At 40.4% G+C, this 17,082-nt stretch overlaps 1 pseudogene; it reads right to left on the minus strand.

Moving 5' to 3' along the window:
• Positions 1-1,240: 1,240 nt before the first annotated feature.
• LOC121080676 lies at positions 1,241-15,440 on the minus strand (annotated as a pseudogene).
• Between the last annotated feature and the right edge of the window lie 1,642 nt (positions 15,441-17,082).

Consider the following 17,082-nt stretch of genomic DNA (forward strand, 5'->3'; position numbering starts at 1 on the left):
TCAGTGGAAGTCCTTTATGCCAGCTGCAGGAATCTTTTTATTGTTGGAAAGTTGTTAAAGGGAGCTGGTACACAGAGAACTGAGCTTAAAGCAGACTCAGGCTTTTTTTTTCTCTGATGTAGATAACAAACAAACTGTCAGAGATAAAATTACTTACTCTTCCTTTGGATATGCAAAGACAGCTCCCACTGTAACAATTAGATTTCCCAAAATTGATACAATTTTGCCCTCATTCATGTATGTAGACTGCTGGTCCTATACTGAATCCCTCTGCAGATTGTGGAGAACTGAATGGATGTACAGGGTCTGTCCCAATTAATTTGCCTGATTGTGGCTTATTTGTCATAGGATGTTCATAGAAAACTACCTGTCCTTCTGTCCAGAGCAAACAAGGATTTAACCATACAGTATTCTACAATTTTCAGAAAAATCTATAATCACATTTTAACTAACATAGTAGTTACTTCCACATCAAATATATTCATAGTCTAGCTAATTCCACCAAGAAATGTTTCCCTATAGTCATCCTCCGGTTTGGTTTATCCAGTTTGAGCTTGTTACTCCTCCTACTGTCCACATTAATGATCTCAAATATCTCAGCCTCACTAGGCCCTATTATATTTAGGTTGCAAATCTGATAAACGCAGTCATGATTCATGTCAAAAATAGAATGTACTGTGATAAGTGTAATTGTTGTACCCTGTGTAAATCTGGGACCTGTATCGCAGTTGTGGTGAGTGGGCACGTGTGGTTCTCCTTTAAGACAATGTGATGGCTTCCCCTTCCCCTGAGGCAATCGCTGCTTGGAAAAGCCCGCCAAAAGAGATGAGGAAAGCGAAACCACACCAGAAAAGACCCACCGAGGAGACAAAGACCTTGAGATTTGAAAAAGCGCGCCAAAGGAGAGCCAATAGGAGGAGAAGGTGTACCCAAACGACCCAATGGGGAAAGAGCAGGACGAACATCCGGCGAGAAGAGATTGGTCAAGATCCGGGGATAAAAGATGCTGCTTTGAGGACTCAGGTGTGTGTGTCATAGAACTAATTGAGTTCTCCGCGCACCCGGCACTGTTTTTGCTTGTTGTTTCTCAACCTAAATTGATTGAACCCAAAATAAATTTGTTTTAATTGTTATCGTTTATAACAATTTGGTGACTCCGACGTGATCTCGCTGTGCTTTCCTGAACTGCGACTTTTCGAGGGGCGCCCCACAGATTGTGACTCGAGAGTAGCAGTCTAGGTCAGTCTCCAGAGATCAACGAACAGAAGAGAAACAATAACCAAAAGGGATTGGAGCACTGATGTGCAAAATAGTGGATGCTGGTGCTGGAGGAGGAGCTTGACATTGTGCTCTGGGAAGTAGGAATTGCCTGCAGTGATTGGGGGAGGCTCTGGGTTCTAACAGGCAGAAGTCCCTGACACTCTGGTGGCTTCTTTTCTGGTATGAGGTACTTTGTGCTTGCTCTCTTAAAGTGGTCACACACCCATCCAAAAAGTCTTTGTGGTTTGTGTGCATAATTCAGTCAAAAGTGGTGATGATGTAATCTACTTCTGAAGTATCTTCTCTAGGATAGCGGTCTCTGCTTCTGTCCTGACTGGTTTTCTGATCATCTTTCTTCTTTTTGCAAGAGAAGATGTGGCTCAGCATACTGAATCTTCCTTCTTTCTTTAGGAGTCTGTTGTTCTGGGAGGGAAAAACTGATGGACTGGCTCAGATCTACTGGAAGTACAAATCAAAATATGATGTCATTATCACCAAATAATGAAATAAATACTTCCTGTGGTAGCCCATGAAATGTGGTATATACTGTTTAGATATGTTTGCAGGGATGGTTCAGTGAGGCAGAAAATGAGGACTCCAAATTTATAATTAACAAAGACTGAAAATGATACCATATTACAGGGGTCTTCAAACTTTTTAAACAGGGGGCCAGCGCGTGGATGAAGTGGCAGGAAGTCATCTGCAGCTGCTTGGTTTTCCCCCCCCCAACCCCGGGGTGTGTGTCTGTAAATACCGGGGGCCGGATTGAGGACTCTGGGGGGCTGTATCCGGCCTGCAGGCCGTAGTTTGAGGACCCCTGCCATATTACTTCACTCTTTCTTATGGGGTTCATTGCCATGAGTATAAACTCATCTTAATGTAGACTCAGTGCAGCTATCAGGAAAAAAACCAAACTTTTCTGGCTTCAGCATCTACCAGCTGCAGAATCATTATTCTTAATGGTGAGGCAAGATCCAATAATAAGAACAACATACTGGGATTTTTAAAACCGAGTGATATTTGTATTTTTTATATTTGTATATCAAATTTGGAAAATGCTATTTCCAACAGCACAGTCATTGCTAACATTGTAACAAAGGCACTAGTTCTCCTTTCCTTTCCCTTTCCCTCTCCTCTCCCTTCCCATTTTCTTTCCCTTTTTTTCCCTGTATTAAAGAGGCCTGGCAGTTTCAGAAGACCTATCAAGATAATTACCTACAGTGGTGTTGCTGTAGTGGTTTTTAGATGAGATTTTAACTAATCATCATTTTATATCTACTCCAACAGCAGAGTGCAGCAGGAGGAGGAGCAGGAAAGGTAATGTTACCCATGTCTCACATTTGTAACAGAAAATAATACTGACTGCTGACTGGAAAGGAGGGGAAAGCACAAAGAAATGTGATAAATGTCTTTGTAAGTGCATGCTCATGTACTAAAATTGAAGAACTGAAATGAATTAAATGACAGCTGCTGAAACATGAGAAATACAGAGAGAAAGATAATAAGCAATGACAAAATAATTTTACTTTTTAACAGAAAAAAATCAGAATAAGAAGAGAAAATCAAGGTAGAAAAATAAAGAAGGCTAGGAAAACACTCCCAAGCCCTTACCCTGAGGATGATAACTTGAAATTTATTTTATTATCTATCTGGCAAAGCTCCTTTTGTGTACAGTCTGTCCCTCTGATAACATGAACACACAGCTAGTGCAGAAATTTCAAAAAAGTGCAGGGCATATATCTGAGGGCTGAAATTATTCTGCAAGATAGATTTTTCTGCACAAAAGTGACTGAGCAACAGCTATACCCATATCTTGGTTCAGAACCCTCTGCTGACTGGCAGACTAGCACTGTAACCGCAGTGATGAGTCTTCAGTACATGGCTAATTATAATGTTGCTATTTTGGTGGGAAATTTGAACTGAGTATTGCATATGAATCGAGAAGACATCACCCAGGGTTCAAACCCTTCAGTAGCATACAAAAAGCAATACCTTTCTTTTCTAGTCAGTGCCAACACGTAAGATGTGAACTTTTGCTTTACCTGCTCTCCTGAGACAGCAGCTTGATGCATGCTGTGTGCCCACAGTACATTGCATATGTCAGAGGACTGTTTTCATTGATGTCTTGAGGGGTGCTGTCTATCCCCAGCTCTAGCAGCATCTGTATGCACTCAGCTTTCCCTATTGCTGCAGCCCAGTGCAAAGGCATCCTAGGGGAAAGGGGGAAAAAATTAAAATAGATTAATACATTTGCTATTGAAACTATTAATGACACAATGAGGTGTGCTCCTATACTACTCATCCAGATTCACATCCATTTTAAGGAATTCTCCAGCAACTTATCTCACGCTGATGTAGTTGCCAGTTGCGGGAATAGACCATAGACCAGCATCTATCTATGTGCATCTATTTAGCTGTAGTAAAAGTAGATATGGAGCTGGAGAATGCCTATACATGCTATATATATAAACTGTGCAAGAATAAAATTGACTTCTCTGTGCCTATTCCTTGCAGCCCCAGTTATTTCAGATGGGTGCAGTAAGAAACATAATAGAATGGAAATCTGTTGTATGTTTATAGTGAACAGCTTATCTTTTCCCCTCTTCAAGTATACCTTCTATGGAAATATCTGAGAACGTGTAATAGGAGGTTGTCATCTTTACTGAGCTCTTAAGTGTAGTTAAACTCCTCCCTTCACCCTTCTTTCCATTGAAACAGCTTTCTCAACTACAATTTACTGATGTTTAGAAACTTCTCCAGAACCCTGTTGATTTTATTTCTGTTCCATTTTATTGGACTTTTCCATGAAGAATGCTATTATTATAAGTACCTGAGAGACTAAGCCAAGAAAACCTTGGCTTTTGCTCCACTGAGCAAGATAATCAACCCAGAACAATCAGTTGCTTCTGTTTGCATTAAACTTAGGAGCAAAGTTCCAATGGAGGCAGTTATGGGGTGAAAAAGAGGAAAGAAGATGACTCTTCTGTACTTGATACAGGGATTTCATTTTGGAAGGGATCAAATGCCTTGTGAGAATGGAAGGTGAAGGTTCCCTGGTCCTATAGGAATAACTGTGTTAGCATCTTAACTGCAACAAGGGAATGTTTCATTTCCTGAATGCAAATAGCAGCAGAATCCCAGCTTCAAGTTGTAGGATCCTGTTCTCTTGTTTTGAAAAGAACGTTCATTTTTGATTGAAAGAAGTGGTGACAAAGTCCTTTCACATATAATCTTATCGTTTCCTACCAGAAACACAAAGTTAAATAACAATCCTACTACTCAGTTGTTATACTAAATGTGATAGATGTGAGCTGGACTGCTTTGCAGTGTCTCCGAGCAAGCACAGTTCTCTGTAAGTGCAATTTATTAACTAGTCTGTGGCCTGTGAAACAGGAAACATGATTATAAAATAAACAGAGCTAGTCTCAGGTTAATAGAAAGGAAGCAGCAAATTCAACTTCAGGGTTTCCATGGTTATCTGTCATCCACATCAAGGGCCTACAGGTTGCACTCTGGGACTTTAGCCAGCTCACTGATAATATCACTGTAACCTGCAGCAGTGGCAATGTGCATACATGTTTTGCCATTCTCATCATCATAGTTTATTATTAATGGTCCCTGGTAGTGGTCCAGAATGATGGAACACAGAATCCTGTTGCCACTCTGGGAGGAAGTTCAGAGAAGAAATGCTCACACCAAACTGCATGTTCTCATCTAGAAGACCAAAGAAGACTTTGTTTTCTGTATATCGGACTCCCCAGGTGTCGCGATGGAGGGAAGACACAGTCACTCAATATGAGTGATCAGCAGACTTTGTTTATTGTGCCTTACAGTCACCTTTTATGCCTTGTTATAATTAGCTCATACATATTACAAAAGTTAAGCTCATTATTGGTTAGTTGCCTAAATACCAAGCCTGCCCCTAGTTTCTCTTCTGTAGTTATCTGTTCCCACCTGCAACATTCTGTTCCCACCAAAATCTTCCTGTTATTGTGTAACTTTTGCTTTACTTCAGGTAAGCTGAGAGCGATGTGCATTTTTGTCTAGCCAGCTGGACTATGTCTATGTGACCCTTTTCAGCTAGCCAGTTATCCACAATTCCCCCGTTTTTATTTTGGGCGACATAGGCCTGGTTGACCATTTTCAAGAACAGCGTTTTAACACAGGAAAATACACAGCCAACTTATAAAATCTCAGTTCAGAAGTATAATTCCTGAAATACTTGAAAAATAAAGTTAGCTTGAAGCTTTAATTTAGATGCTCTTTCTGTTCCAGTGATATAAAAAGTTTAAAAAATTCAAAGGTAATTTTAAAGTTCTGAACATGGACTAATGCAAGCTCAAAACCCAAAAAGAAACCAACCTGATGTTTGACTAGGAATATTTGCAAATATTTTAGTGGAAAATCCCTGACCATTAACAATTTTCTGTCCAAATAACAACTGCCCTTATGCAACCAACCAGTCCATACATTTTCTGAAGAATACCTCATTGATATCAAAGAATTAACAAAGGGAAAAAATTAGTTCTAAGCTATATACATTCATAAGTGGATTTTTCAATAGTTACATACAGATTTACACACTAAGCCATAATGGCTTGTAGGTGATACACACAAGAAGAGTACGTTGCTTATCTGTCTGAATGTCTATGCTAAATTTGACAACTATGCCACAAGCCAAGCCTACATGGGTGCTGTACGTTATGCACGTTCCTTAACAAACAGAAGTGTAATAGGTAAAATCCCAAGATCTAGTCCCCAACCTAATTTTATTATTTTGTAGCCAATTAAGGAAAATAACACAAATGTGCATATCTACATGTGCACACACCTTTTAGTTCAGAACCAATCTGTGATAAAAGGCCTTAGCCTTATGGCATCATCGAATCTTAACGAGTACAGTAATTAAAAATGCAGTCTTACTGTAAGTGTGATTTATGCTGACATTCCCTCAAATGTTACACGTGAGTACTTCTCACTCAACTGCCTCAAGTTAAAATAGCAGTATTTGTTAATATGTATTAAAAAATCATTAATTCTCTACAATAGCAGTTGACTTCCATAACACTGTGTAAGCAAAATAGGCTTAAGATGGGTTTTCTGAATACTAACAATTTATTTTAGACTGTCTAAACTCAGGTCTTGGAAGATTTCACTCTGCCAGACATAGAAACACTGTTGCACTCCAGTTGTGATATCCCTTTTCCCAAGTTATCACATGCACATCTCGCTCAAGCAACATTATTGTTAAAGTTTCTCTCTGCTACATAAAAGCATATTGCACTTGTAGATATAAAAGACAGCACCCTTACTTAGATTATTACCTTATTACCTCATAACTCTTAGTATACCTTGTATCTCTGATTTCATCACTTCAGAAATTCACCGGAAGCAGATAAACCCACAGCCTCAGACTAAACTACACCTTAACTGCTGATTCAAATAAAGGCATTCTCTTCAGATATGCCTAATGCTTACAAATAATTTTGGCTGGTTTTGATCAAAAAACTATTATTACAATAATGATCAAAAATAATAATCCCATTTGCAAAATGCCTTTAAGCCAGCCTCCTAGTCCCAACCAATTTCCACATTCAGAATACAGCATAAATACAGAATACAGAATAAATTATCTCCATCAAGGCAAAAAGGCTTCTTTTTAAACACAGAGATGTTTGCTAGTTCAAAGCAGAAACCCATTTCTTGTAGGGGACATCTGAAGCACTTTTTTTTTTTTTTTTTTGGTGGGTTTGTAATCAATTCCGTATTTTTCCTTGAGAAGCTTAAGCTGTTCCTCTTGTTTCAGGAGTGTTTCCAACTCTGATTTGTCGAATAGGTCCGTATTTCCCAAAAATATCATACATTTCCTCTGCTGTGATTTTATACGGCAGGTTCCGAATATAGAGGATCCGATTGACCTCTCGGGGCAGCCAGATGTTAGCTCGCTTGGCCGCTTGCATCACCATGGCGCCGATCGGAGTGGGGGTGGGGGGTGCCGCCTTGGAGAGAAACCTTGGCCAGGAAGGGGCCTGCCGGGTTATCCACACCCAGGTATGACAGCCAAAAGCTTCCAATCCCCTGCTGGGAACTGGGTTTGCTTTATGAATTTCCTAGAATACTTTGAACACTGCAAAAATAATAAATAACGTACCACTGCAAATATCGCCAAAGTTACTGAGTATAAATTACTCAACAGCTTTCTCAGAAATAGCTTGGGGTTTTTGCTGTTTTGCTAAGTTAGAGTCCAGAAAGATATAAGCCTATATTATCTCATAGAATTTTAGAGTTGGAAGGGACCTCAAAAGACCAACCCAATCCTGTAAGCCTGTCCCAAGTATACCTAGAAAAGCCACGTCAAATATTTGCTCAAGTGATTCTTGAAAACTTCCTTAGCTATTTTGCTCCAATGTTTCAGTATCTTAATAGAAAGTTTACATTGTTTTATAACCTGTAAATGAAACTGAACATTTTGCATCCTGTCTTGGTGGAAATAGAAAAAAATATTCATGATTTTTAAAAACACCATAGAAACACAAGGCTGGAAAGGTCTTTCTAGATCATCAAATTAAATCCCTGCAATCACTTGCAGCTATGATATATCATCCCTTTCATAAACTTATTGTGCTCATTAAAAGCAATTAGGGTTTTTTTCCCCATTATTTCCAAACAAAAGCAGTTCAAGAACTTGTTTGCTTTAATTGTTAGTATCTCTAATTTCTATTAATACACAGTGCTGATTTATGTATCTTTGTTTAGTGGATGAGGGAAAGGCTGTGGATGTTGTCTACCTAGAATTTAGTAAAGCCTTTGGCACCATTTCCCACAACATTCTCCTGGAGAAACTGGCTGTTCATGGCTTGGAATGGCATACTTTTCGCTGGGTGAAAAGCCAGCTGGATGGCCAGGTCCAAAGAGTGTTGGTGAATGGAGTTAAATCCAGTTGGTGGCCTGACACGAGTGTTCTCCAGGTGTAAGTATTGGGTCCAGTTCTGTTTAATATCTTTATCAATGAACTGGACAACAGGATCAAGTACACCTTCAGTAAGTTTGCAGATGACACCAAGTTGGGCAGGAGTGCTGATCTGCTTGAGGCAAGGAAGGCTCTACAGAGGGGTCTGGAAAGGCTGAATTGATGGGACAAGACCAATTGTATAAGATTCAGCAAAGCTAAGTGCCAGGTCCTGCACCTGGGTCACAACAGCCCCATGCAATGGTATAGGTTTGGGGAAGAGTGGCTGGAAAGCTGCCTGGCGGAAAAGGACCTGGGGATGCTGGTTGACAGCCAGCTGAACATGAGCCAGCAGTGTGCCCTGCCCAGGTGGCCAAGAAGGCCAATAGCATCCTGGCCTGTATCAGAAACAGTGTGGCCAGCAGGACAAGGAAAGTGATTGTCCCCCTGTACTCGGCACTGGTAAGGCCGCACCTTGAATACTGTGTTCAGTTTTGGGCCCCTCACTTCAAGAGGGACATAGAGGTGCTGGGGCATGTCCAGAGAAGGGCAACGAAGCTGGTGAAGGTTCTAGAGAAGAAGTCTTATGAGGAACGGCTGAGGGAACTGGGGTTGTTTATTCTGGAGAGGAAGAGACTCGGGGAAGACCTTATTGCCCTCTACAACTACCTGAAAGGTGTAGCAAGGTGGGTGGTGATCTCTTTTCCCAAGTAGCAAGTGATAGGACAAGAGTAAACAGCCTCAAGTTGTACTAGGGGAGGCTTAGATTGAATATTAGGAAAAATTTCTTCACTGAAAGGGTGGTCAAGCATTGGAAGATGGTTGAGTCATCATCCCTGGAGGTGTTTAAAAGACATGTAGATGTGACACTTAGGGACATGGTTTAGTGGTGGACTTGGCAGTATTGGGTAAATAGTTGGACTCAATAATCTTAAACGTCTTTTCCAACTGTGAGAGACCATATCTCAAACTGACTGTCTCAAAGCTTGTTAGCTGAGCTCCTGCAAGAAGACTTAACAGTTGTGAACAGATAAGGAGCCAAGAGCTGCCTGACATCAGTTTTCGGCCAGGGTCAAGGAAAGGCCACGCCGCTGTGAGGGATGTGCCTAAACATGGACGATCACCCCTACCTATGCAGTAGTTGCATGTGCCCCATGGAGGAATGCACTACATGCCGTTGTCTGGGAAATGACCCCCCTGAACGCCCTATAAAAGACTGTGCCACCAAATAGTAAGTGGTGATCCAGAGACCCCCACCACTGATGTGAATGGAGACTACAGACAACAGGATGCCGCTGGATCCACGGTGGTGACTCTCTCTTGCAACTCTATCCTGACTGCTTGCTAGATTTCCTTCTTTCCTATCTTTCCCTTTCATTCCTATCGCTATTTTCTTACCGCAACACATGAATATTTTGTTTATATAAGAGCACAATAAATTTCCTTGATTAGTGGCATTTGACCTCATTTGTGTCTTAATCTCACTCTGGGTATAACAAAGAATCTTCCCAGCTTGGGCCTTCCCAGACTGGAACACTAACCAAAATGATTCTATGATTCTGTGCCAGAATTATTATTTAGATTTTCCTCTAACTGGTATTTATTCGTCAGATATATTTATAGACAATCAATGTATCCCTTCTGAGCTGCTCTCTTGCCACTCTAATAAATCAAGGTTTTTTCAGTTTTCCTTGTAAAATATGCTTTCTATTTCTCTCATCAACCTGCTAGCCCTTCTTTTGTGTTTTAGTTGTGCATCCTTGGAGAGGAGGATTAAAATTGTACATAGTCATACACAGACATTTTTGCCAGATCTTTGTACAGTGATACTAGCTCTTCCCTATTTCTGTTAGAAATACCTCTTCTGATATGTCACAGAACAGCATTTGCAATATTCACAGCTGTGTCCCATTAAAGTTCCCAGTCATTTTTTAGTAACCCTTTATACCTTGGTATTTCTCTTCTATAGTAGTTTCCAAACATAGTTTCTAGTTTCTGGGAGGGACTTCTGTTATTATCACCCAAGTGCATGACTCAAACATTTTATACTGTTCAATTTTGTCCCATTTGTATTACTCTAGATTTCAAGGTGATCAAGCTTTCCCTGTATGATATCCCCATTCTCTTCTGTTAATGCCTTCCATTTTTTTTTTATTGGCAGATTTCATCAGAAAGCCCCTGTATTTTTGTGCTGTTATCATGAAAATATTAAGTATGATTGATTTCAAGCCTTATCCCTGAAAGTAATTTTCTTCCGGCCTCTATTTAACATTTAATTATTAGTCTTCAATTCTTGATTATGAGATACAACTTCTTTTGCCCTCCAGTACTTTTTTCCATTATTTTGTAAGATGCCTACTTATTCCAAATATATGTTTTAAGGATGGATAGTCATCCAGTTATATATCAAGCCTCTTCTACATACTTTTTTTCTCCACTCTTGGGATGCAGATTTGTGCTAAGTTTCACAGCACTGATAGGATAAATTCCAGGTCCTGGAATCTGCAGGCCCCAGATCTCAGTCCAGCTAAGAATTCCCTTAATTTACCAAAATATGTCCCTCTGAAATCAAGAATTTTGGTTTGTATGTACTTTGTTTACTCACCTGTTCAATTTAGAGTCTACTCATGATCATGCCAGTCAAGCTTATTTTCTATGATCAGGCATTTTATAATGTTCTCATTCACCATGTTAAAATTGTTATTAATTCTTAATTGTCTGAATATCTAATGAAAACAGAGTGTTGATCTTCATGTTCAGGAATACTGAGGTCCTATGAATAATATTAATTCTTATTCTCCAGTCCCTGTGCCAAATGTCAATGTCCTCCATACTAGCATAATTCTCAGTTACATTTTTTGGTCACTAGCATCAGAGAAATCTCTAGTCACATTCTTGCAGGAGCGGTCTGCAAACTGGGACCATGCGCGGCAATCAGTTAGCTGAGGGGAATTTGTTCGAGCTTGTCTAGACAACAATTAACATGATGAGGCATGTTTGCAGAGCACAGGGGAGTGGGAGATCAAGGATGGCGCCAAGGAAAGGTAACACCTTGTTGTTAATTGATGGCAGTTAACCACCAATCAGGGATTGCCTAGCCTGCAAGGCTTAGCTTCAAGAACCAATTAGTTTAAAACGCGCAGCTTCTGAAAGTGTATAAAACCTCGTGCTTCTGTACAATAAATTGACATTTGCTTGCATCAAGCTGCGTCCCGTCTCTTCATTCGCCGCAAATTGGTGACCCCGACGTGATGCGTTTAAGGATCTGACGTGAAGGGCTCTCAAATCGCCTATCTGAGCGACATGCAGCGAATCCCACAGAACTTTGAATGATCTGCTGAAAGGAAGCAGGAGCCGGCCAGAAATCCCTCCGGAGTTGAGAGGTGAGCTGTGGGAAATCCGTAATGGGGAACCAGGGTTCGTCCCCAGAAAGAGACGTATATGGACTCATGAAGGGTCTTCTAGTCAGATCAGGGAGTCCGTGCCTCAGTCTCCTCAAATGGTGACCCCTATGGTGGTGTTCCGAAGCCTTGGAAGAATAAGGACGGAAAAAAGACAGCTCGTGGAAGAGGGCTGCGTTCCGGAGGAGACGGCTTGGCTGAACTTGCTGTCTGGACCAGGCGGACAACCTAAACCCCGAGGATAACACCTGTATTCATCGAGACAGGTGAGCAGCCAAGAAACTTTAGAGACTTTGAAAGAATGAAAGTGTGCACATACAGCAGCCAATTGTATGATGCTGCCGCGGAGGGGAGCTCCATGTCAGGAATGCGTTTAGCATCTTGGTGGCAAATTCTGACTACTCTTTGCCAAGTGTGGACTAATTCTACTAACGGTGCTAAACCAGAGGAAGCTGTAAATTCCACCGACAGCGCGACTCTTCTCAAGACACCGTCAGTGATGGCGATTCTGTCCACACCTCCTCTGCCCCCAAAGCTTCTGTCACTGATTGCAGCGACCCTCACAACACAGGAGCAAGCACGGGAACAGGACAACTCGGACAATGATTCCATTGACACTGATAAACCTTTTGATCCAGGTCCTATAGATCTGGAAAAGGAGCTAGACCTTTCCCCCACCCCCTTGTCTCTCCTGATGCATTGATTGTATTTTTGGGGAGGGTGAAAGGGAGTCTGAGGGATTGGTGGCAGGAATGCAAGTGGGAAACACTTCAGTGATGGGATTTGGGAGTCGCTATGGCATGGTCAGTATTTTGTCAGACAAATCAACCTCCAGAGTGGCAGCCTGTGCAATACGAGGCTGTTAAAAGAGTTAAGCAAAGCAGTGCGGGAAGGGAGGATTCATAATACATTTGCTATGTTCCTTCTTGAAGTGATGGCAGAGCCTTATACGCTCACACTGCATGATTGGAAGTTATTGCTTTGTATGGTACTAACTGATACAGTATATGATGTGGTTATTTGATTTTTGTGAGCTATGTGTAGTGGCCTTGATTGAAAACCTTAATCGGGGAATTTCTGTTAACTATGAGCAGTTGGCTGGAGAAATTAATTGTGCCGATTCTGTGACTCAGGCAAGGTATCCCAGGGACAACTGTTTGCAAATGAAGGAATGGCTATTAAGGCAGTCCGGATGCGGGAGTCTTGCCACAGTCTTGCAGGGTCCTAGAGAGTCACTAACTTTAATACTAACTTGATTGATTGGCTTCAGAATATTTTGCAACAAGTCGAACATCAGGAAGCTCAAGGGATGCTTTTAAAACAACTAGCTGTGATAATGCCAATGAAAATTGTAAACGGGCAACTTTCACAATCGCAACCCCAACATGTGTCAAATGATTGTAACGCAGAACTCACAGCAGACTGTAATTCTCAGGCTGAGTTCTGGAATGCAGCATAACAGATTTTTGCTTCTCTAATCGCTTCTGTAAGAATAGTACACGCTTTTAACTTGCTTAGTAAATTAGGCTGCTAGCTTGCTAAACAAAGTAATACTACAAATAATATTTTTTTTTCTGGCTTATTAACAGATGTTGATTCTGCCCATCATATGTTGCTACAGAACCGAGTTGCTATTGATTTTTATTATTAGCACAGGGACACAAGTCTGAAGGCTTTGATAGGATGTGTTACATGAATCTGAGTGACCACTGTGAATTAATTTACAAAAGTATACAAAACTCAAAAGCCTTAAAACAAAGATCTGCAACAGAGCCAGGGGCGGGATGCCTTTGGTCTCTTCTCACGGCTGGGAAACTTTGGGCCATGACTCAAAAGTATTACAGGATTTATTATAATTATCTTTAACCACCTTAGTGACGTTTGCCTTAGGTCTCCCATGCTTTTTTTTCTGTATCCAGTGTTTAGTTGATTGTAACATAAAGCAGGTCATGGTCACCCAGCTACATACACCCTTTGCCTCCTCGCAATTAACAAGCAAAAAAGAGGACAGAGAATGTCTGAAGAGAGAGATAGGAGAGGAAACTGGAGAATATTTGACCTAACAAGAGATGAGAGAACAGCTAGGTATTGTGAAGGAGAATAGGAAAGATGAACATGGTTATCTAGTGTTTAATAGGTGTCTGCATGCTTGTAGAGATTTATAGCTATGTAACTACATGAATGATTCCTGCCCTGAGCCTGGTGGAGCATACAGCTGTGGTTTGTGTCCGGGCTCAGAGATGTAAATAGGGGCTTCTCTGTTATGGTAAAAGTGTTTCTCTTTGCATAAAAAAGAGAGGGAATGAAAGGAATGACCCCAGAGGTATGTTCAGAGAAGGCATGCTATGTTTCGAACTTTTTGACTGAACCAGTTCTTGTTTGGTGTGCCCTTCCACCTATGTATAATGTTAATCCAAAAGATGATATTGTTTACACTTTGAATGTCGATAATTGTCTTTCTGTAGATGCTAATGTAGTAGGAGGCTATGATGGGAACGTGTCGCAGCGGTTCTTCTCTTATCCAGAGTAACAGCAGGGAAAGCATTAAAGAGTTAAATCACCTTGTTTGGTAGGCAATTAAGAATGCGAGTCAAAATTGCCACTGCTTTTTGTTGTTGGTTCAAGGACATGGCTGTGAGGAATTTGATGGTATGTGCTGAATGGATTTTAGGCGCCCCATTGCAGCAACATGTTATCAAAATCTGAGAAAATTTCAGCCTTTTTGGCATCCATTCACTCAATTGGCAGTATTGTTTGTTTGCTATTGCCTTGGTTGCTGTCATGTTTGCAAGGGCCCTGCAGAACATGGCAAACCTGGTACCAGCTGTTCAAAAACAAAAAGGGGCAATTGTAAAATTGTACGGAACAGAGACAGTGGGTTATTTTGACACTGATAATATGTCTCAGTTTTTTATTTGTTCTGTGACTTATACCTTGTTTTTACTCGTTCGGTTTCAAAGGTTCTTTTTGTGCAACAGGAAGGGGGAGATGCAGGAGCGGTCTGCAAACTGGGACCATGCGCGGCAATCAGTTAGCTGAGGGGAATGTGCTCGAGCTTGTCTAGACAACAATTAACATGATGAGGCATGTTTGCAGAGCACAGGGGAGTGGGAGACGGATGGCGCCAAGGAAAGGTAACACCTTGTTGTTAATTGATGGTAGTTAACCACCAATCAGGGATTGCCTAGCCTGCAAGGCTTAGCTTCAAGAACCAATTAGTTTAAAACGCGCAGCTTCTGAAAGTGTATAAAACCTCGTGCTTCTGTACAATAAACTGACATTTGCTTGCATCAAGCTGCGTCCCGTCTCTTCATTCGCCGCACATTCTGGGCTAACTGAATCTAGAAGTCTATTATATACTTCTAGCACTACCACAATAAACATCTATTTATTACCATCCTTCTCCAAGTCAGTTTTGATACAAAAAACTATTAACATGCAGTATCTTGCTATTTCTGTGTTCATATTCTAGTGACACTACTATTCCTCTAATTTTACATTGTCGTGCTAAGTCCAAATTTCACATCCTGCACCTACAGTTTCAGTCACTCAATATTCTTGCAAAACTCAACATTTGCGTAAGAGATTTCCCACGGTTCTTACTGGCATTTTATACATTTTCAGACTGTTCTGTCTCCCATCAATCTTCCATTTTCTAGACTAAACAAACCATTTCATCCTATCTTCATGGGTCAAGTTTTTTAACCCAGTTCTCATACTTGGTGCTTGCTTTTGGCCTCTACAGTTTGTCTACAGCTTTCTTCAACTATGGCACTCCAAATGACATAATCATCCAGCTGAGACTTCTCTCCTGCCATTGGAAATGACATCACTACTTCCTGTATCCCACATGTATCACGCTTCTGTTAATATGTCCCAGAATTATGTTTGTTTGCTTTGTATCAACATCATAATTTAAACTCCTACTCCCTTTGTAATCCACTAGTCTACTACTCTTCATTTCGTGCAAGCAGCTTTAATTTTTCACAGTTCTGTACATAGTGCTATTTTATTAATTTTGGTTCATTCCTAAAATTTATCAAAATCATTCTGAATTTCATCCTGACCCATTGAAGTACTGAGGCCTGAGCAACAGGCCCTGAGCCAAAGTAGATGAACTCACCAACCAAATGTTATATATATATATATTAGTATCCAATCATTAGCAAAATATGCATGATCATTAGTGAAAGATGTAGCTTAGATAGAATATAATAATTAGCTATGATATAGTGCATCCTTCTTTGCTTGGAGGCAGGCAGTCAAGACTATGAAACCAGATATATAACCTTTTTGCAAACTGGTGGTTAAAATCAAGTAGATAAGGGAAATTCCCTTGGTTCCTCCCTGAGCCCTGGACAGGCTTTAGTGGGATCTAAGAGGAGAGTGAAACCACATGTTTCCACATTTTAAATTAGGTGAGCTTGTTTATTCAACAGTATAAAAGCTGGACCCTCTTACAGTGATTTTGGAGACCTCACCTATGAGTGGATGCACTGCATAGGACCTCCCAATTGCTGGGAAAGGCTCTCTAAAATCTTTGTAACTGGGGCTCCCCAGCAACTGTGGATATGGATGATGGTAAAGTATTAAGGCAACTGGTGATGGATCTTTTATAAGCACTATAGTCTGCCATATGTGGTAGTGATTAGGTGCATTACCTTGTCTTGTTTTATTCTTGCTGTATTATTTCACTTACTATTCTATTTCTTTAAATGTAAGTAAAGATAAATTCACTTCTTTAACTAGGTGTCTGTTTCCTTTGTACTGACCCTGTCTATTGGCAAAACACCCATGAAGTGCTTAGTGCTCCTCTAATGTGGTTCTAACTGTGGGTTATATATGTGTTTTGTATTTCATTGCCTCATTATAGAACAAATAAAAGCATTCTCATGATAAATCCCTGGTTGGACTGTTTGTGAGATGTCCACCTCCAGATATTATTTGAACTGTCCTGAATGTGGCTGATAGAGAATATATAATGTGTTATATAAGTCCTGGGGTTGATATTGATTGCATTATTTCTTATTTTAACCCACTGTGACGCCCTATCTTTGGACTGATTTCTGGGTGCATTATAGCAGGTTGTGCTTATACAAATTGTGCTATTGAGTTCACTCAATGTGATTAAATTTGCATGTACTGATCAAATCAGAAAGGAACAAAAAATTGGACTTTTTATGATCGCTCACTTTACCACCTGCTTAACAAGTTTTCTGTGCCATGGGATGAACATAATCTTTTCCAGTATTTCTGTATTTATTATATGGTATTAGTGCTTCATTGATATTCAAACATATTATATCCAATAGCTTCTTATCTGAGAAAGCAATAATTGCTTTGAAGATCGCTATTAAATTTCTGTCCTGTTTTAACAATTCAATCAAGTTGTTAATTACATTTTCTAAATATTCAAAGGATATCTTCTAATATTTTGAACCTTCTGCTGAAAGAGATTTCTGGCCGACTGCT

This window comes from Falco naumanni, chromosome W (genome assembly GCF_017639655.2).
Source record: "Falco naumanni isolate bFalNau1 chromosome W, bFalNau1.pat, whole genome shotgun sequence".
Taxonomy (NCBI): Eukaryota; Metazoa; Chordata; class Aves; order Falconiformes; family Falconidae; genus Falco; species Falco naumanni.